At 53.6% G+C, this 18,607-nt stretch overlaps 20 non-coding genes across 20 annotated transcripts; all 20 read left to right on the plus strand.

The window, feature by feature from the left end:
- Positions 1–217: 217 nt before the first annotated feature.
- On the plus strand, positions 218–381 carry LOC137067239 (U1 spliceosomal RNA). Its single transcript, XR_010903048.1, has one exon. It is a non-coding gene; the product is annotated as a U1 spliceosomal RNA (small nuclear RNA).
- A 1,033-nt stretch (positions 382–1,414) lies between these two features.
- On the plus strand, positions 1,415–1,605 carry LOC137066735 (U2 spliceosomal RNA). The gene has a single exon (XR_010902628.1). It is a non-coding gene; the product is annotated as a U2 spliceosomal RNA (small nuclear RNA).
- Positions 1,606–2,073: 468 nt separating this feature from the next.
- On the plus strand, positions 2,074–2,237 carry LOC137067240 (U1 spliceosomal RNA). The gene has a single exon (XR_010903049.1). It is a non-coding gene; the product is annotated as a U1 spliceosomal RNA (small nuclear RNA).
- Positions 2,238–3,260: 1,023 nt separating this feature from the next.
- On the plus strand, positions 3,261–3,451 carry LOC137066841 (U2 spliceosomal RNA). Its single transcript, XR_010902724.1, has one exon. It is a non-coding gene; the product is annotated as a U2 spliceosomal RNA (small nuclear RNA).
- A 468-nt stretch (positions 3,452–3,919) lies between these two features.
- Positions 3,920–4,083, plus strand: LOC137067241 (U1 spliceosomal RNA). Its single transcript, XR_010903050.1, has one exon. It is a non-coding gene; the product is annotated as a U1 spliceosomal RNA (small nuclear RNA).
- Positions 4,084–5,116: 1,033 nt separating this feature from the next.
- LOC137066737 (U2 spliceosomal RNA) lies at positions 5,117–5,307 on the plus strand. The gene has a single exon (XR_010902629.1). It is a non-coding gene; the product is annotated as a U2 spliceosomal RNA (small nuclear RNA).
- Positions 5,308–5,775: 468 nt separating this feature from the next.
- On the plus strand, positions 5,776–5,939 carry LOC137067242 (U1 spliceosomal RNA). The gene has a single exon (XR_010903051.1). It is a non-coding gene; the product is annotated as a U1 spliceosomal RNA (small nuclear RNA).
- Positions 5,940–6,967: 1,028 nt separating this feature from the next.
- LOC137066859 (U2 spliceosomal RNA) lies at positions 6,968–7,158 on the plus strand. The gene has a single exon (XR_010902740.1). It is a non-coding gene; the product is annotated as a U2 spliceosomal RNA (small nuclear RNA).
- A 468-nt stretch (positions 7,159–7,626) lies between these two features.
- On the plus strand, positions 7,627–7,790 carry LOC137067244 (U1 spliceosomal RNA). The gene has a single exon (XR_010903052.1). It is a non-coding gene; the product is annotated as a U1 spliceosomal RNA (small nuclear RNA).
- A 1,033-nt stretch (positions 7,791–8,823) lies between these two features.
- Positions 8,824–9,014, plus strand: LOC137066739 (U2 spliceosomal RNA). Its single transcript, XR_010902631.1, has one exon. It is a non-coding gene; the product is annotated as a U2 spliceosomal RNA (small nuclear RNA).
- Positions 9,015–9,482: 468 nt separating this feature from the next.
- LOC137067245 (U1 spliceosomal RNA) lies at positions 9,483–9,646 on the plus strand. The gene has a single exon (XR_010903053.1). It is a non-coding gene; the product is annotated as a U1 spliceosomal RNA (small nuclear RNA).
- Positions 9,647–10,674: 1,028 nt separating this feature from the next.
- LOC137066861 (U2 spliceosomal RNA) lies at positions 10,675–10,865 on the plus strand. The gene has a single exon (XR_010902742.1). It is a non-coding gene; the product is annotated as a U2 spliceosomal RNA (small nuclear RNA).
- Positions 10,866–11,333: 468 nt separating this feature from the next.
- On the plus strand, positions 11,334–11,497 carry LOC137067246 (U1 spliceosomal RNA). The gene has a single exon (XR_010903054.1). It is a non-coding gene; the product is annotated as a U1 spliceosomal RNA (small nuclear RNA).
- Positions 11,498–12,530: 1,033 nt separating this feature from the next.
- Positions 12,531–12,721, plus strand: LOC137066740 (U2 spliceosomal RNA). The gene has a single exon (XR_010902632.1). It is a non-coding gene; the product is annotated as a U2 spliceosomal RNA (small nuclear RNA).
- A 468-nt stretch (positions 12,722–13,189) lies between these two features.
- LOC137067247 (U1 spliceosomal RNA) lies at positions 13,190–13,353 on the plus strand. The gene has a single exon (XR_010903055.1). It is a non-coding gene; the product is annotated as a U1 spliceosomal RNA (small nuclear RNA).
- Positions 13,354–14,381: 1,028 nt separating this feature from the next.
- On the plus strand, positions 14,382–14,572 carry LOC137066862 (U2 spliceosomal RNA). Its single transcript, XR_010902743.1, has one exon. It is a non-coding gene; the product is annotated as a U2 spliceosomal RNA (small nuclear RNA).
- A 468-nt stretch (positions 14,573–15,040) lies between these two features.
- LOC137067249 (U1 spliceosomal RNA) lies at positions 15,041–15,204 on the plus strand. Its single transcript, XR_010903057.1, has one exon. It is a non-coding gene; the product is annotated as a U1 spliceosomal RNA (small nuclear RNA).
- A 1,033-nt stretch (positions 15,205–16,237) lies between these two features.
- Positions 16,238–16,428, plus strand: LOC137066741 (U2 spliceosomal RNA). Its single transcript, XR_010902633.1, has one exon. It is a non-coding gene; the product is annotated as a U2 spliceosomal RNA (small nuclear RNA).
- Positions 16,429–16,896: 468 nt separating this feature from the next.
- On the plus strand, positions 16,897–17,060 carry LOC137067250 (U1 spliceosomal RNA). The gene has a single exon (XR_010903058.1). It is a non-coding gene; the product is annotated as a U1 spliceosomal RNA (small nuclear RNA).
- A 1,033-nt stretch (positions 17,061–18,093) lies between these two features.
- On the plus strand, positions 18,094–18,284 carry LOC137066863 (U2 spliceosomal RNA). Its single transcript, XR_010902744.1, has one exon. It is a non-coding gene; the product is annotated as a U2 spliceosomal RNA (small nuclear RNA).
- Positions 18,285–18,607: the final 323 nt, after the last annotated feature.

An 18,607-nucleotide genomic window follows, 5' to 3' on the forward strand; every position in this document is an offset into this window, starting at 1 on the left:
TTTGAGAGTCTTTACCAACGAGCTGATGAGTCGAATCGGGGGTTTGTGTTGGATGGATTAGGGACACCTGATTCAAATCAAGGTCAGGCACGCACGCACGCAGCAGTCAAGCAATGGAAGGTGCCCCGTCCTTCCTTTTCTTGGGGGAGGGGAAGGTCACCGTGTTTGAGGGTGGCGAAGGGGGATAGGGCGCCTCTGCCTGGAGGCCAGGCAACTCATACTTACCTGGCAGGGGAGACACCATGATCAGGAAGGTGGTTCACCCAGGGCGAGGCTCGGCCATTGCACTCCGGTTGTGCTGACCCCTGCGAATTCCCCAAATGTGGGAATCTCGACTGCATAATTTATGGTAGTGGGGGACTGCGTTCGCGCTCTCCCCTGTACACACTGGTTAAAAGCAGATAGCGTGGAGGGAAAAAGCGTGCGGTTCTTGATGCTTGTGGCGCCGCCCACTGCCCCAAAGGGTGAAGTTGCACCAGTTTTGTTATGTTTCTGTCTCTTTCTGCTGTGTCAGCCAGTGACCCGGAGAGTTCAGAGAACTGAACTGCGTCTGTTTTCATCGAGGTTGTCGAAACCTGCGACCGGTTTGCCGAATGTGGTTTTTCCCACAAACTTTGATATTCAACGGACGAGTTGATTGACAGCAGTGGTCCCAAAGGCAAAGTTGTTCGGATGGAGGTTTTCTGTCGTATGGTACGACTGTCTCGTGCGCGTGCTGTGAAAAAGCACGCGACATACGTTCGCCTATAGCCGCTCTCATGTTGTTGCTTTTTCATTTTAAAGCGCCACTAGGTGGCCATTCACCGCGTCCTTTCTCGCCTGACCCCAGACTGAGCCCGTGCATGGGTGTACCGGCTTGGGTGAAATTGTCTCGTTCCGTCCAAGAGCTATAGCCGTTCTAGCAGACCCCGCCTCGCCCAGCCCGTAGGTTTCGGCCTGCCGCCGCCAAGCTGAATCGAAATTCCCACTTTTTTTCCGATCTGGACGGACAGTCAGACTCCAGAGAATCTTTCTGCACTGGTTTGGGCCAGATCGGGCAAAAGACCTAGGACTAGTGTGCAAAAGTAGGTTTTTCACAAAATCCCAAATACCCGAAAATTTCGCCAGCGCAACCTTCGAATCCGAGGCATGCGTCTCGCTCGGCTCGAGCCAAGGATTCCGATGATATAAGACACTTGGTTCTGCGGCGTGCGGTTTGGGAGCTACGAGCCATTTCGTACTTTCGGTGGCTGTAGCGCCACCGCCGGGCCCATCGGGGGGCCAGCCTTGGTGATGTTGTAGAGCGAGTGGCTAGTACCATCCCTCAAAGTTTCAGGTCTCTACGACGTACGGCCTTTGCCAACCCTCCCCCCCCTCACCGCTTCCCAGATGGGCGTCGCCTTTGCCGGCTCCCCTGCCGCTGCGTCATTGTGTCATCGCTTCTCGGCCTTTTGGCTAAGATCAAGTGTAGTATCTGTTCTTATCAGTTTAATATCTGATACGTCCCCTATCCGGGGACTGCATATTAAATTGATTTTTGGCACATGGAGCCGGAACCGGGGCTTGCTCCGTCCACTCCACGCATCGACCTGGTATTGCAGTGCCTCCAGGAACGGTGTGCTTCCCCTTTTTGGGGACTGCGAATTGTTGTGACTAATAGAAGAACCAACAACACCACTGGAATTTTGTCAGAGAATACAGAAATACGCAGGAAGCGCATACAGAATGACGATGAGGTGACCATTGACGATGACCGTGCCACAGAGAAAGCAGCAAGCTGCGGTCATATGAGCATAGGGAAAAAAGAAGAACAAAAGCGTCGGTTGCCGGCCGGCTGACTCATCACCGTCACAGCACGTTTTTTGATGTCCCTCTTATTTGAGAGTCTTTACCAACGAGCTGATGAGTCGAATCAGGGGTTTGTGTTGGATGGATTAGGGACACCTGATTCAAATCAAGGTCAGGCACGCACGCACGCAGCAGTCAAGCAATGGAAGGTGCCCCGTCCTTCCTTTTCTTGGGGGAGGGGAAGGTCACCGTGTTTGAGGATGGCGAAGGGGGATAGGGCGCCTCTGCCTGGAGGCCAGGCAACTCATACTTACCTGGCAGGGGAGACACCATGATCAGGAAGGTGGTTCACCCAGGGCGAGGCTCGGCCATTGCACTCCGGTTGTGCTGACCCCTGCGAATTCCCCAAATGTGGGAATCTCGACTGCATAATTTATGGTAGTGGGGGACTGCGTTCGCGCTCTCCCCTGTACACACTGGTTAAAAGCAGATAGCGTGGAGGGAAAAAGCGTGCGGTTCTTGACGCTTGTGGCGCCGCCCACTGCCCCAAAGGGTGAAGTTGCACCAGTTTTGTTATGTTTCTGTCTCTTTCTGCTGTGTCAGCCAGTGACCCGGAGAGTTCAGAGAACTGAACTGCGTCTGTTTTCATCGAGGTTGTCGAAACCTGCGACCGGTTTGCCGAATGTGGTTTTTCCCACAAACTTTGATATTCAACGGACGAGTTGATTGACAGCAGTGGTCCCAAAGGCAAAGTTGTTCGGATGGAGGTTTTCTGTCGTATGGTACGACTGTCTCGTGCGCGTGCTGTGAAAAAGCACGCGACATACGTTCGCCTATAGCCGCTCTCATGTTGTTGCTTTTTCATTTTAAAGCGCCACTAGGTGGCCATTCACCGCGTCCTTTCTCGCCTGACCCCAGACTGAGGGTGTACCGGCTTGGGTGAAATTGTCTCGTTCCGTCCAAGAGCTATAGCCGTTCTAGCAGACCCCGCCTCGCCCAGCCCGTAGGTTTCGGCCTGCCGCCGCCAAGCTGAATCGAAATTCCCACTTTTTTTCCGATCTGGACGGACAGTCAGACTCCAGAGAATCTTTCTGCACTGGTTTGGGCCAGATCGGGCAAAAGACCTAGGACTAGTGTGCAAAAGTAGGTTTTTCACAAAATCCCAAATACCCGAAAATTTCGCCAGCGCAACCTTCGAATCCGAGGCATGCGTCTCGCTCGGCTCGAGCCAAGGATTCCGATGATATAAGACACTTGGTTCTGCGGCGTGCGGTTTGGGAGCTACGAGCCATTTCGTACTTTCGGTGGCTGTAGCGCCACCGCCGGGCCCATCGGGGGGCCAGCCTTGGTGATGTTGTAGAGCGAGTGGCTAGTACCATCCCTCAAAGTTTCAGGTCTCTACGACGTACGGCCTTTGCCAACCCTCCCCCCCCTCACCGCTTCCCAGATGGGCGTCGCCTTTGCCGGCTCCCCTGCCGCTGCGTCATTGTGTCATCGCTTCTCGGCCTTTTGGCTAAGATCAAGTGTAGTATCTGTTCTTATCAGTGTAATATCTGATACGTCCCCTATCCGGGGACTGCATATTAAATTGATTTGTGGCACATGGAGCCGGACCCGGGGCTTGCTCCGTCCACTCCACGCATCGACCTGGTATTGCAGTGCCTCCAGGAACGGTGTGCTTCCCCTTTTTGGGGACTGCGAATTGTTGTGACTAATAGAAGAACCAACAACACCACTGGAATTTTGTCAGAGAATACAGAAATACGCAGGAAGCGCATACAGAATGACGATGAGGTGACCGTTGACGATGACCGTGCCACAGAGAAAGCAGCAAGCTGCGGTCATATGAGCATAGGGAAAAAAGAAGAACAAAAGCGTCGGTTGCCGGCCGGCTGACTCATCACCGTCACAGCACGTTTTTTGATGTCCCTCTTATTTGAGAGTCTTTACCAACGAGCTGATGAGTCGAATCGGGGGTTTGTGTTGGATGGATTAGGGACACCTGATTCAAATCAAGGTCAGGCACGCACGCACGCAGCAGTCAAGCAATGGAAGGTGCCCCGTCCTTCCTTTTCTTGGGGGAGGGGAAGGTCACCGTGTTTGAGGATGGCGAAGGGGGATAGGGCGCCTCTGCCTGGAGGCCAGGCAACTCATACTTACCTGGCAGGGGAGACACCATGATCAGGAAGGTGGTTCACCCAGGGCGAGGCTCGGCCATTGCACTCCGGTTGTGCTGACCCCTGCGAATTCCCCAAATGTGGGAATCTCGACTGCATAATTTATGGTAGTGGGGGACTGCGTTCGCGCTCTCCCCTGTACACACTGGTTAAAAGCAGATAGCGTGGAGGGAAAAAGCGTGCGGTTCTTGACGCTTGTGGTGCCGCCCACTGCCCCAAAGGGTGAAGTTGCACCAGTTTTGTTATGTTTCTGTCTCTTTCTGCTGTGTCAGCCAGTGACCCGGAGAGTTCAGAGAACTGAACTGCGTCTGTTTTCATCGAGGTTGTCGAAACCTGCGACCGGTTTGCCGAATGTGGTTTTTCCCACAAACTTTGATATTCAACGGACGAGTTGATTGACAGCAGTGGTCCCAAAGGCAAAGTTGTTCGGATGGAGGTTTTCTGTCGTATGGTACGACTGTCTCGTGCGCGTGCTGTGAAAAAGCACGCGACATACGTTCGCCTATAGCCGCTCTCATGTTGTTGCTTTTTCATTTTAAAGCGCCACTAGGTGGCCATTCACCGCGTCCTTTCTCGCCTGACCCCAGACTGAGCCCGTGCACGGGTGTACCGGCTTGGGTGAAATTGTCTCGTTCCGTCCAAGAGCTATAGCCGTTCTAGCAGACCCCGCCTCGCCCAGCCCGTAGGTTTCGGCCTGCCGCCGCCAAGCTGAATCGAAATTCCCACTTTTTTTCCGATCTGGACGGACAGTCAGACTCCAGAGAATCTTTCTGCACTGGTTTGGGCCAGATCGGGCAAAAGACCTAGGACTAGTGTGCAAAAGTAGGTTTTTCACAAAATCAGAAATACCCGAAAATTTCGCCAGCGCAACCTTCGAATCCGAGGCATGCGTCTCGCTCGGCTCGAGCCAAGGATTCCGATGATATAAGACACTTGGTTCTGCGGCGTGCGGTTTGGGAGCTACGAGCCATTTCGTACTTTCGGTGGCTGTAGCGCCACCGCCGGGCCCATCGGGGGGCCAGCCTTGGTGATGTTGTAGAGCGAGTGGCTAGTACCATCCCTCAAAGTTTCAGGTCTCTACGACGTACGGCCTTTGCCAACCCTCCCCCCCCTCACCGCTTCCCAGATGGGCGTCGCCTTTGCCGGCTCCCCTGCCGCTGCGTCATTGTGTCATCGCTTCTCGGCCTTTTGGCTAAGATCAAGTGTAGTATCTGTTCTTATCAGTTTAATATCTGATACGTCCCCTATCCGGGGACTGCATATTAAATTGATTTTTGGCACATGGAGCCGGAACCGGGGCTTGCTCCGTCCACTCCACGCATCGACCTGGTATTGCAGTGCCTCCAGGAACGGTGTGCTTCCCCTTTTTGGGGACTGCGAATTGTTGTGACTAATAGAAGAACCAACAACACCACTGGAATTTTGTCAGAGAATACAGAAATACGCAGGAAGCGCATACAGAATGATGATGAGGTGACCGTTGACGATGACCGTGCCACAGAGAAAGCAGCAAGCTGCGGTCATATGAGCATAGGGAAAAAAGAAGAACAAAAGCGTCGGTTGCCGGCCGGCTGACTCATCACCGTCACAGCACGTTTTTTGATGTCCCTCTTATTTGAGAGTCTTTACCAACGAGCTGATGAGTCCAATCGGGGGTTTGTGTTGGATGGATTAGGGACACCTGATTCAAATCAAGGTCAGGCACGCACGCACGCAGCAGTCAAGCAATGGAAGGTGCCCCGTCCTTCCTTTTCTTGGGGGAGGGGAAGGTCACCGTGTTTGAGGATGGCGAAGGGGGATAGGGCGCCTCTGCCTGGAGGCCAGGCAACTCATACTTACCTGGCAGGGGAGACACCATGATCAGGAAGGTGGTTCACCCAGGGCGAGGCTCGGCCATTGCACTCCGGTTGTGCTGACCCCTGCGAATTCCCCAAATGTGGGAATCTCGACTGCATAATTTATGGTAGTGGGGGACTGCGTTCGCGCTCTCCCCTGTACACACTGGTTAAAAGCAGATAGCGTGGAGGGAAAAAGCGTGCGGTTCTTGACGCTTGTGGCGCCGCCCACTGCCCCAAAGGGTGAAGTTGCACCAGTTTTGTTATGTTTCTGTCTCTTTCTGCTGTGTCAGCCAGTGACCCGGAGAGTTCAGAGAACTGAACTGCGTCTGTTTTCATCGAGGTTGTCGAAACCTGCGACCGGTTTGCCGAATGTGGTTTTTCCCACAAACTTTGATATTCAACGGACGAGTTGATTGACAGCAGTGGTCCCAAAGGCAAAGTTGTTCGGATGGAGGTTTTCTGTCGTATGGTACGACTGTCTCGTGCGCGTGCTGTGAAAAAGCACGCGACATACGTTCGCCTATAGCCGCTCTCATGTTGTTGCTTTTTCATTTTAAAGCGCCACTAGGTGGCCATTCACCGCGTCCTTTCTCGCCTGACCCCAGACTGAGCCCGTGCACGGGTGTACCGGCTTGGGTGAAATTGTCTCGTTCCGTCCAAGAGCTATAGCCGTTCTAGCAGACCCCGCCTCGCCCAGCCCGTAGGTTTCGGCCTGCCGCCGCCAAGCCGAAATTCCCACTTTTTTTCCGATCTGGACGGACAGTCAGACTCCAGAGAATCTTTCTGCACTGGTTTGGGCCAGATCGGGCAAAAGACCTAGGACTAGTGTGCAAAAGTAGGTTTTTCACAAAATCCCAAATACCCGAAAATTTCGCCAGCGCAACCTTCGAATCCGAGGCATGCGTCTCGCTCGGCTCGAGCCAAGGATTCCGATGATATAAGACACTTGGTTCTGCGGCGTGCGGTTTGGGAGCTACGAGCCATTTCGTACTTTCGGTGGCTGTAGCGCCACCGCCGGGCCCATCGGGGGGCCAGCCTTGGTGATGTTGTAGAGCGAGTGGCTAGTGCCATCCCTCAAAGTTTCAGGTCTCTACGACGTACGGCCTTTGCCAACCCTCCCCCCCCTCACCGCTTCCCAGATGGGCGTCGCCTTTGCCGGCTCCCCTGCCGCTGCGTCATTGTGTCATCGCTTCTCGGCCTTTTGGCTAAGATCAAGTGTAGTATCTGTTCTTATCAGTGTAATATCTGATACGTCCCCTATCCGGGGGCTGCATATTAAATTGATTTGTGGCACATGGAGCCGGACCCGGGGCTTGCTCCGTCCACTCCACGCATCGACCTGGTATTGCAGTGCCTCCAGGAACGGTGTGCTTCCCCTTTTTGGGGACTGCGAATTGTTGTGACTAATAGAAGAACCAACAACACCACTGGAATTTTGTCAGAGAATACAGAAATACGCAGGAAGCGCATACAGAATGACGATGAGGTGACCGTTGACGATGACCGTGCCACAGAGAAAGCAGCAAGCTGCGGTCATATGAGCATAGGGAAAAAAGAAGAACAAAAGCGTCGGTTGCCGGCCGGCTGACTCATCACCGTCACAGCACGTTTTTTGATGTCCCTCTTATTTGAGAGTCTTTACCAACGAGCTGATGAGTCGAATCGGGGGTTTGTGTTGGATGGATTAGGGACACCTGATTCAAATCAAGGTCAGGCACGCACGCACGCAGCAGTCAAGCAATGGAAGGTGCCCCGTCCTTCCTTTTCTTGGGGGAGGGGAAGGTCACCGTGTTTGAGGATGGCGAAGGGGGATAGGGCGCCTCTGCCTGGAGGCCAGGCAACTCATACTTACCTGGCAGGGGAGACACCATGATCAGGAAGGTGGTTCACCCAGGGCGAGGCTCGGCCATTGCACTCCGGTTGTGCTGACCCCTGCGAATTCCCCAAATGTGGGAATCTCGACTGCATAATTTATGGTAGTGGGGGACTGCGTTCGCGCTCTCCCCTGTACACACTGGTTAAAAGCAGATAGCGTGGAGGGAAAAAGCGTGCGGTTCTTGACGCTTGTGGTGCCGCCCACTGCCCCAAAGGGTGAAGTTGCACCAGTTTTGTTATGTTTCTGTCTCTTTCTGCTGTGTCAGCCAGTGACCCGGAGAGTTCAGAGAACTGAACTGCGTCTGTTTTCATCGAGGTTGTCGAAACCTGCGACCGGTTTGCCGAATGTGGTTTTTCCCACAAACTTTGATATTCAACGGACGAGTTGATTGACAGCAGTGGTCCCAAAGGCAAAGTTGTTCGGATGGAGGTTTTCTGTCGTATGGTACGACTGTCTCGTGCGCGTGCTGTGAAAAAGCACGCGACATACGTTCGCCTATAGCCGCTCTCATGTTGTTGCTTTTTCATTTTAAAGCGCCACTAGGTGGCCATTCACCGCGTCCTTTCTCGCCTGACCCCAGACTGAGCCCGTGCACGGGTGTACCGGCTTGGGTGAAATTGTCTCGTTCCGTCCAAGAGCTATAGCCGTTCTAGCAGACCCCGCCTCGCCCAGCCCGTATGTTTCGGCCTGCCGCCGCCAAGCTGAATCGAAATTCCCACTTTTTTTCCGATCTGGACGGACAGTCAGACTCCAGAGAATCTTTCTGCACTGGTTTGGGCCAGATCGGGCAAAAGACCTAGGACTAGTGTGCAAAAGTAGGTTTTTCACAAAATCAGAAATACCCGAAAATTTCGCCAGCGCAACCTTCGAATCCGAGGCATGCGTCTCGCTCGGCTCGAGCCAAGGATTCCGATGATATAAGACACTTGGTTCTGCGGCGTGCGGTTTGGGAGCTACGAGCCATTTCGTACTTTCGGTGGCTGTAGCGCCACCGCCGGGCCCATCGGGGGGCCAGCCTTGGTGATGTTGTAGAGCGAGTGGCTAGTACCATCCCTCAAAGTTTCAGGTCTCTACGACGTACGGCCTTTGCCAACCCTCCCCCCCCTCACCGCTTCCCAGATGGGCGTCGCCTTTGCCGGCTCCCCTGCCGCTGCGTCATTGTGTCATCGCTTCTCGGCCTTTTGGCTAAGATCAAGTGTAGTATCTGTTCTTATCAGTTTAATATCTGATACGTCCCCTATCCGGGGACTGCATATTAAATTGATTTTTGGCACATGGAGCCGGAACCGGGGCTTGCTCCGTCCACTCCACGCATCGACCTGGTATTGCAGTGCCTCCAGGAACGGTGTGCTTCCCCTTTTTGGGGACTGCGAATTGTTGTGACTAATAGAAGAACCAACAACACCACTGGAATTTTGTCAGAGAATACAGAAATACGCAGGAAGCGCATACAGAATGATGATGAGGTGACCGTTGACGATGACCGTGCCACAGAGAAAGCAGCAAGCTGCGGTCATATGAGCATAGGGAAAAAAGAAGAACAAAAGCGTCGGTTGCCGGCCGGCTGACTCATCACCGTCACAGCACGTTTTTTGATGTCCCTCTTATTTGAGAGTCTTTACCAACGAGCTGATGAGTCCAATCGGGGGTTTGTGTTGGATGGATTAGGGACACCTGATTCAAATCAAGGTCAGGCACGCACGCACGCAGCAGTCAAGCAATGGAAGGTGCCCCGTCCTTCCTTTTCTTGGGGGAGGGGAAGGTCACCGTGTTTGAGGATGGCGAAGGGGGATAGGGCGCCTCTGCCTGGAGGCCAGGCAACTCATACTTACCTGGCAGGGGAGACACCATGATCAGGAAGGTGGTTCACCCAGGGCGAGGCTCGGCCATTGCACTCCGGTTGTGCTGACCCCTGCGAATTCCCCAAATGTGGGAATCTCGACTGCATAATTTATGGTAGTGGGGGACTGCGTTCGCGCTCTCCCCTGTACACACTGGTTAAAAGCAGATAGCGTGGAGGGAAAAAGCGTGCGGTTCTTGACGCTTGTGGCGCCGCCCACTGCCCCAAAGGGTGAAGTTGCACCAGTTTTGTTATGTTTCTGTCTCTTTCTGCTGTGTCAGCCAGTGACCCGGAGAGTTCAGAGAACTGAACTGCGTCTGTTTTCATCGAGGTTGTCGAAACCTGCGACCGGTTTGCCGAATGTGGTTTTTCCCACAAACTTTGATATTCAACGGACGAGTTGATTGACAGCAGTGGTCCCAAAGGCAAAGTTGTTCGGATGGAGGTTTTCTGTCGTATGGTACGACTGTCTCGTGCGCGTGCTGTGAAAAAGCACGCGACATACGTTCGCCTATAGCCGCTCTCATGTTGTTGCTTTTTCATTTTAAAGCGCCACTAGGTGGCCATTCACCGCGTCCTTTCTCGCCTGACCCCAGACTGAGCCCGTGCACGGGTGTACCGGCTTGGGTGAAATTGTCTCGTTCCGTCCAAGAGCTATAGCCGTTCTAGCAGACCCCGCCTCGCCCAGCCCGTAGGTTTCGGCCTGCCGCCGCCAAGCCGAAATTCCCACTTTTTTTCCGATCTGGACGGACAGTCAGACTCCAGAGAATCTTTCTGCACTGGTTTGGGCCAGATCGGGCAAAAGACCTAGGACTAGTGTGCAAAAGTAGGTTTTTCACAAAATCCCAAATACCCGAAAATTTCGCCAGCGCAACCTTCGAATCCGAGGCATGCGTCTCGCTCGGCTCGAGCCAAGGATTCCGATGATATAAGACACTTGGTTCTGCGGCGTGCGGTTTGGGAGCTACGAGCCATTTCGTACTTTCGGTGGCTGTAGCGCCACCGCCGGGCCCATCGGGGGGCCAGCCTTGGTGATGTTGTAGAGCGAGTGGCTAGTGCCATCCCTCAAAGTTTCAGGTCTCTACGACGTACGGCCTTTGCCAACCCTCCCCCCCCTCACCGCTTCCCAGATGGGCGTCGCCTTTGCCGGCTCCCCTGCCGCTGCGTCATTGTGTCATCGCTTCTCGGCCTTTTGGCTAAGATCAAGTGTAGTATCTGTTCTTATCAGTGTAATATCTGATACGTCCCCTATCCGGGGGCTGCATATTAAATTGATTTGTGGCACATGGAGCCGGACCCGGGGCTTGCTCCGTCCACTCCACGCATCGACCTGGTATTGCAGTGCCTCCAGGAACGGTGTGCTTCCCCTTTTTGGGGACTGCGAATTGTTGTGACTAATAGAAGAACCAACAACACCACTGGAATTTTGTCAGAGAATACAGAAATACGCAGGAAGCGCATACAGAATGACGATGAGGTGACCGTTGACGATGACCGTGCCACAGAGAAAGCAGCAAGCTGCGGTCATATGAGCATAGGGAAAAAAGAAGAACAAAAGCGTCGGTTGCCGGCCGGCTGACTCATCACCGTCACAGCACGTTTTTTGATGTCCCTCTTATTTGAGAGTCTTTACCAACGAGCTGATGAGTCGAATCGGGGGTTTGTGTTGGATGGATTAGGGACACCTGATTCAAATCAAGGTCAGGCACGCACGCACGCAGCAGTCAAGCAATGGAAGGTGCCCCGTCCTTCCTTTTCTTGGGGGAGGGGAAGGTCACCGTGTTTGAGGATGGCGAAGGGGGATAGGGCGCCTCTGCCTGGAGGCCAGGCAACTCATACTTACCTGGCAGGGGAGACACCATGATCAGGAAGGTGGTTCACCCAGGGCGAGGCTCGGCCATTGCACTCCGGTTGTGCTGACCCCTGCGAATTCCCCAAATGTGGGAATCTCGACTGCATAATTTATGGTAGTGGGGGACTGCGTTCGCGCTCTCCCCTGTACACACTGGTTAAAAGCAGATAGCGTGGAGGGAAAAAGCGTGCGGTTCTTGACGCTTGTGGTGCCGCCCACTGCCCCAAAGGGTGAAGTTGCACCAGTTTTGTTATGTTTCTGTCTCTTTCTGCTGTGTCAGCCAGTGACCCGGAGAGTTCAGAGAACTGAACTGCGTCTGTTTTCATCGAGGTTGTCGAAACCTGCGACCGGTTTGCCGAATGTGGTTTTTCCCACAAACTTTGATATTCAACGGACGAGTTGATTGACAGCAGTGGTCCCAAAGGCAAAGTTGTTCGGATGGAGGTTTTCTGTCGTATGGTACGACTGTCTCGTGCGCGTGCTGTGAAAAAGCACGCGACATACGTTCGCCTATAGCCGCTCTCATGTTGTTGCTTTTTCATTTTAAAGCGCCACTAGGTGGCCATTCACCGCGTCCTTTCTCGCCTGACCCCAGACTGAGCCCGTGCACGGGTGTACCGGCTTGGGTGAAATTGTCTCGTTCCGTCCAAGAGCTATAGCCGTTCTAGCAGACCCCGCCTCGCCCAGCCCGTATGTTTCGGCCTGCCGCCGCCAAGCTGAATCGAAATTCCCACTTTTTTTCCGATCTGGACGGACAGTCAGACTCCAGAGAATCTTTCTGCACTGGTTTGGGCCAGATCGGGCAAAAGACCTAGGACTAGTGTGCAAAAGTAGGTTTTTCACAAAATCAGAAATACCCGAAAATTTCGCCAGCGCAACCTTCGAATCCGAGGCATGCGTCTCGCTCGGCTCGAGCCAAGGATTCCGATGATATAAGACACTTGGTTCTGCGGCGTGCGGTTTGGGAGCTACGAGCCATTTCGTACTTTCGGTGGCTGTAGCGCCACCGCCGGGCCCATCGGGGGGCCAGCCTTGGTGATGTTGTAGAGCGAGTGGCTAGTACCATCCCTCAAAGTTTCAGGTCTCTACGACGTACGGCCTTTGCCAACCCTCCCCCCCCTCACCGCTTCCCAGATGGGCGTCGCCTTTGCCGGCTCCCCTGCCGCTGCGTCATTGTGTCATCGCTTCTCGGCCTTTTGGCTAAGATCAAGTGTAGTATCTGTTCTTATCAGTTTAATATCTGATACGTCCCCTATCCGGGGACTGCATATTAAATTGATTTTTGGCACATGGAGCCGGAACCGGGGCTTGCTCCGTCCACTCCACGCATCGACCTGGTATTGCAGTGCCTCCAGGAACGGTGTGCTTCCCCTTTTTGGGGACTGCGAATTGTTGTGACTAATAGAAGAACCAACAACACCACTGGAATTTTGTCAGAGAATACAGAAATACGCAGGAAGCGCATACAGAATGATGATGAGGTGACCGTTGACGATGACCGTGCCACAGAGAAAGCAGCAAGCTGCGGTCATATGAGCATAGGGAAAAAAGAAGAACAAAAGCGTCGGTTGCCGGCCGGCTGACTCATCACCGTCACAGCACGTTTTTTGATGTCCCTCTTATTTGAGAGTCTTTACCAACGAGCTGATGAGTCCAATCGGGGGTTTGTGTTGGATGGATTAGGGACACCTGATTCAAATCAAGGTCAGGCACGCACGCACGCAGCAGTCAAGCAATGGAAGGTGCCCCGTCCTTCCTTTTCTTGGGGGAGGGGAAGGTCACCGTGTTTGAGGATGGCGAAGGGGGATAGGGCGCCTCTGCCTGGAGGCCAGGCAACTCATACTTACCTGGCAGGGGAGACACCATGATCAGGAAGGTGGTTCACCCAGGGCGAGGCTCGGCCATTGCACTCCGGTTGTGCTGACCCCTGCGAATTCCCCAAATGTGGGAATCTCGACTGCATAATTTATGGTAGTGGGGGACTGCGTTCGCGCTCTCCCCTGTACACACTGGTTAAAAGCAGATAGCGTGGAGGGAAAAAGCGTGCGGTTCTTGACGCTTGTGGCGCCGCCCACTGCCCCAAAGGGTGAAGTTGCACCAGTTTTGTTATGTTTCTGTCTCTTTCTGCTGTGTCAGCCAGTGACCCGGAGAGTTCAGAGAACTGAACTGCGTCTGTTTTCATCGAGGTTGTCGAAACCTGCGACCGGTTTGCCGAATGTGGTTTTTCCCACAAACTTTGATATTCAACGGACGAGTTGATTGACAGCAGTGGTCCCAAAGGCAAAGTTGTTCGGATGGAGGTTTTCTGTCGTATGGTACGACTGTCTCGTGCGCGTGCTGTGAAAAAGCACGCGACATACGTTCGCCTATAGCCGCTCTCATGTTGTTGCTTTTTCATTTTAAAGCGCCACTAGGTGGCCATTCACCGCGTCCTTTCTCGCCTGACCCCAGACTGAGCCCGTGCACGGGTGTACCGGCTTGGGTGAAATTGTCTCGTTCCGTCCAAGAGCTATAGCCGTTCTAGCAGACCCCGCCTCGCCCAGCCCGTAGGTTTCGGCCTGCCGCCGCCAAGCCGAAATTCCCACTTTTTTTCCGATCTGGACGGACAGTCAGACTCCAGAGAATCTTTCTGCACTGGTTTGGGCCAGATCGGGCAAAAGACCTAGGACTAGTGTGCAAAAGTAGGTTTTTCACAAAATCCCAAATACCCGAAAATTTCGCCAGCGCAACCTTCGAATCCGAGGCATGCGTCTCGCTCGGCTCGAGCCAAGGATTCCGATGATATAAGACACTTGGTTCTGCGGCGTGCGGTTTGGGAGCTACGAGCCATTTCGTACTTTCGGTGGCTGTAGCGCCACCGCCGGGCCCATCGGGGGGCCAGCCTTGGTGATGTTGTAGAGCGAGTGGCTAGTGCCATCCCTCAAAGTTTCAGGTCTCTACGACGTACGGCCTTTGCCAACCCTCCCCCCCCTCACCGCTTCCCAGATGGGCGTCGCCTTTGCCGGCTCCCCTGCCGCTGCGTCATTGTGTCATCGCTTCTCGGCCTTTTGGCTAAGATCAAGTGTAGTATCTGTTCTTATCAGTGTAATATCTGATACGTCCCCTATCCGGGGGCTGCATATTAAATTGATTTGTGGCACATGGAGCCGGACCCGGGGCTTGCTCCGTCCACTCCACGCATCGACCTGGTATTGCAGTGCCTCCAGGAACGGTGTGCTTCCCCTTTTTGGGGACTGCGAATTGTTGTGACTAATAGAAGAACCAACAACACCACTGGAATTTTGTCAGAGAATACAGAAATACGCAGGAAGCGCATACAGAATGACGATGAGGTGACCGTTGACGATGACCGTGCCACAGAGAAAGCAGCAAGCTGCGGTCATATGAGCATAGGGAAAAAAGAAGAACAAAAGCGTCGGTTGCCGGCCGGCTGACTCATCACCGTCACAGCACGTTTTTTGATGTCCCTCTTATTTGAGAGTCTTTACCAACGAGCTGATGAGTCGAATCGGGGGTTTGTGTTGGATGGATTAGGGACACCTGATTCAAATCAAGGTCAGGCACGCACGCACGCAGCAGTCAAGCAATGGAAGGTGCCCCGTCCTTCCTTTTCTTGGGGGAGGGGAAGGTCACCGTGTTTGAGGATGGCGAAGGGGGATAGGGCGCCTCTGCCTGGAGGCCAGGCAACTCATACTTACCTGGCAGGGGAGACACCATGATCAGGAAGGTGGTTCACCCAGGGCGAGGCTCGGCCATTGCACTCCGGTTGTGCTGACCCCTGCGAATTCCCCAAATGTGGGAATCTCGACTGCATAATTTATGGTAGTGGGGGACTGCGTTCGCGCTCTCCCCTGTACACACTGGTTAAAAGCAGATAGCGTGGAGGGAAAAAGCGTGCGGTTCTTGACGCTTGTGGTGCCGCCCACTGCCCCAAAGGGTGAAGTTGCACCAGTTTTGTTATGTTTCTGTCTCTTTCTGCTGTGTCAGCCAGTGACCCGGAGAGTTCAGAGAACTGAACTGCGTCTGTTTTCATCGAGGTTGTCGAAACCTGCGACCGGTTTGCCGAATGTGGTTTTTCCCACAAACTTTGATATTCAACGGACGAGTTGATTGACAGCAGTGGTCCCAAAGGCAAAGTTGTTCGGATGGAGGTTTTCTGTCGTATGGTACGACTGTCTCGTGCGCGTGCTGTGAAAAAGCACGCGACATACGTTCGCCTATAGCCGCTCTCATGTTGTTGCTTTTTCATTTTAAAGCGCCACTAGGTGGCCATTCACCGCGTCCTTTCTCGCCTGACCCCAGACTGAGCCCGTGCACGGGTGTACCGGCTTGGGTGAAATTGTCTCGTTCCGTCCAAGAGCTATAGCCGTTCTAGCAGACCCCGCCTCGCCCAGCCCGTATGTTTCGGCCTGCCGCCGCCAAGCTGAATCGAAATTCCCACTTTTTTTCCGATCTGGACGGACAGTCAGACTCCAGAGAATCTTTCTGCACTGGTTTGGGCCAGATCGGGCAAAAGACCTAGGACTAGTGTGCAAAAGTAGGTTTTTCACAAAATCCCAAATACCCGAAAATTTCGCCAGCGCAACCTTCGAATCCGAGGCATGCGTCTCGCTCGGCTCGAGCCAAGGATTCCGATGATATAAGACACTTGGTTCTGCGGCGTGCGGTTTGGGAGCTACGAGCCATTTCGTACTTTCGGTGGCTGTAGCGCCACCGCCGGGCCCATCGGGGGGCCAGCCTTGGTGATGTTGTAGAGCGAGTGGCTAGTACCATCCCTCAAAGTTTCAGGTCTCTACGACGTACGGCCTTTGCCAACCCTCCCCCCCCTCACCGCTTCCCAGATGGGCGTCGCCTTTGCCGGCTCCCCTGCCGCTGCGTCATTGTGTCATCGCTTCTCGGCCTTTTGGCTAAGATCAAGTGTAGTATCTGTTCTTATCAGTTTAATATCTGATACGTCCCCTATCCGGGGACTGCATATTAAATTGATTTTTGGCACATGGAGCCGGAACCGGGGCTTGCTCCGTCCACTCCACGCATCGACCTGGTATTGCAGTGCCTCCAGGAACGGTGTGCTTCCCCTTTTTGGGGACTGCGAATTGTTGTGACTAATAGAAGAACCAACAACACCACTGGAATTTTGTCAGAGAATACAGAAATACGCAGGAAGCGCATACAGAATGATGATGAGGTGACCGTTGACGATGACTGTGCCACAGAGAAAGCAGCAAGCTGCGGTCATATGAGCATAGGGAAAAAAGAAGAACAAAAGCGTCGGTTGCCGGCCGGCTGACTCATCACCGTCACAGCACGTTTTTTGATGTCCCTCTTATTTGAGAGTCTTTACCAACGAGCTGATGAGTCCAATCGGGGGTTTGTGTTGGATGGATTAGGGACACCTGATTCAAATCAAGGTCAGGCACGCACGCACGCAGCAGTCAAGCAATGGAAGGTGCCCCGTCCTTCCTTTTCTTGGGGGAGGGGAAGGTCACCGTGTTTGAGGATGGCGAAGGGGGATAGGGCGCCTCTGCCTGGAGGCCAGGCAACTCATACTTACCTGGCAGGGGAGACACCATGATCAGGAAGGTGGTTCACCCAGGGCGAGGCTCGGCCATTGCACTCCGGTTGTGCTGACCCCTGCGAATTCCCCAAATGTGGGAATCTCGACTGCATAATTTATGGTAGTGGGGGACTGCGTTCGCGCTCTCCCCTGTACACACTGGTTAAAAGCAGATAGCGTGGAGGGAAAAAGCGTGCGGTTCTTGACGCTTGTGGCGCCGCCCACTGCCCCAAAGGGTGAAGTTGCACCAGTTTTGTTATGTTTCTGTCTCTTTCTGCTGTGTCAGCCAGTGACCCGGAGAGTTCAGAGAACTGAACTGCGTCTGTTTTCATCGAGGTTGTCGAAACCTGCGACCGGTTTGCCGAATGTGGTTTTTCCCACAAACTTTGATATTCAACGGACGAGTTGATTGACAGCAGTGGTCCCAAAGGCAAAGTTGTTCGGATGGAGGTTTTCTGTCGTATGGTACGACTGTCTCGTGCGCGTGCTGTGAAAAAGCACGCGACATACGTTCGCCTATAGCCGCTCTCATGTTGTTGCTTTTTCATTTTAAAGCGCCACTAGGTGGCCATTCACCGCGTCCTTTCTCGCCTGACCCCAGACTGAGCCCGTGCACGGGTGTACCGGCTTGGGTGAAATTGTCTCGTTCCGTCCAAGAGCTATAGCCGTTCTAGCAGACCCCGCCTCGCCCAGCCCGTAGGTTTCGGCCTGCCGCCGCCAAGCTGAATCGAAATTCCCACTTTTTTTCCGATCTGGACGGACAGTCAGACTCCAGAGAATCTTTCTGCACTGGTTTGGGCCAGATCGGGCAAAAGACCTAGGACTAGTGTGCAAAAGTAGGTTTTTCACAAAATCCCAAATACCCGAAAATTTCGCCAGCGCAACCTTCGAATCCGAGGCATGCGTCTCGCTCGGCTCGAGCCAAGGATTCCGATGATATAAGACACTTGGTTCTGCGGCGTGCGGTTTGGGAGCTACGAGCCATTTCGTACTTTCGGTGGCTGTAGCGCCACCGCCGGGCCCATCGGGGGGCCAGCCTTGGTGATGTTGTAGAGCGAGTGGCTAGTGCCATCCCTCAAAGTTTCAGGTCTCTACGACGTACGGCCTTTGCCAACCCTCCCCCCCCTCACCGCTTCCCAGATGGGCGTCGCCTTTGCCGGCTCCCCTGCCGCTGCGTCATTGTGTCATCGCTTCTCGGCCTTTTGGCTAAGATCAAGTGTAGTATCTGTTCTTATCAGTGTAATATCTGATACGTCCCCTATCCGGGGGCTGCATATTAAATTGATTTGTGGCACATGGAGCCGGACCCGGGGCTTGCTCCGTCCACTCCACGCATCGACCTGGTATTGCAGTGCCTCCAGGAACGGTGTGCTTCCCCTTTTTGGGGACTGCGAATTGTTGTGACTAATAGAAGAACCAACAACACCACTGGAATTTTGTCAGAGAATACAGAAATACGCAGGAAGCGCATACAGAATGACGATGAGGTGACCGTTGACGATGACCGTGCCACAGAGAAAGCAGCAAGCTGCGGTCATATGAGCATAGGGAAAAAAGAAGAACAAAAGCGTCGGTTGCCGGCCGGCTGACTCATCACCGTCACAGCACGTTTTTTGATGTCCCTCTTATTTGAGAGTCTTTACCAACGAGCTGATGAGTCGAATCGGGGGTTTGTGTTGGATGGATTAGGGACACCTGAT

The sequence above is a fragment of the Pseudorasbora parva genome, unplaced genomic scaffold (assembly GCF_024679245.1).
Source record: "Pseudorasbora parva isolate DD20220531a unplaced genomic scaffold, ASM2467924v1 scaffold_33, whole genome shotgun sequence".
Taxonomy (NCBI): domain Eukaryota; kingdom Metazoa; phylum Chordata; class Actinopteri; order Cypriniformes; family Gobionidae; genus Pseudorasbora; species Pseudorasbora parva.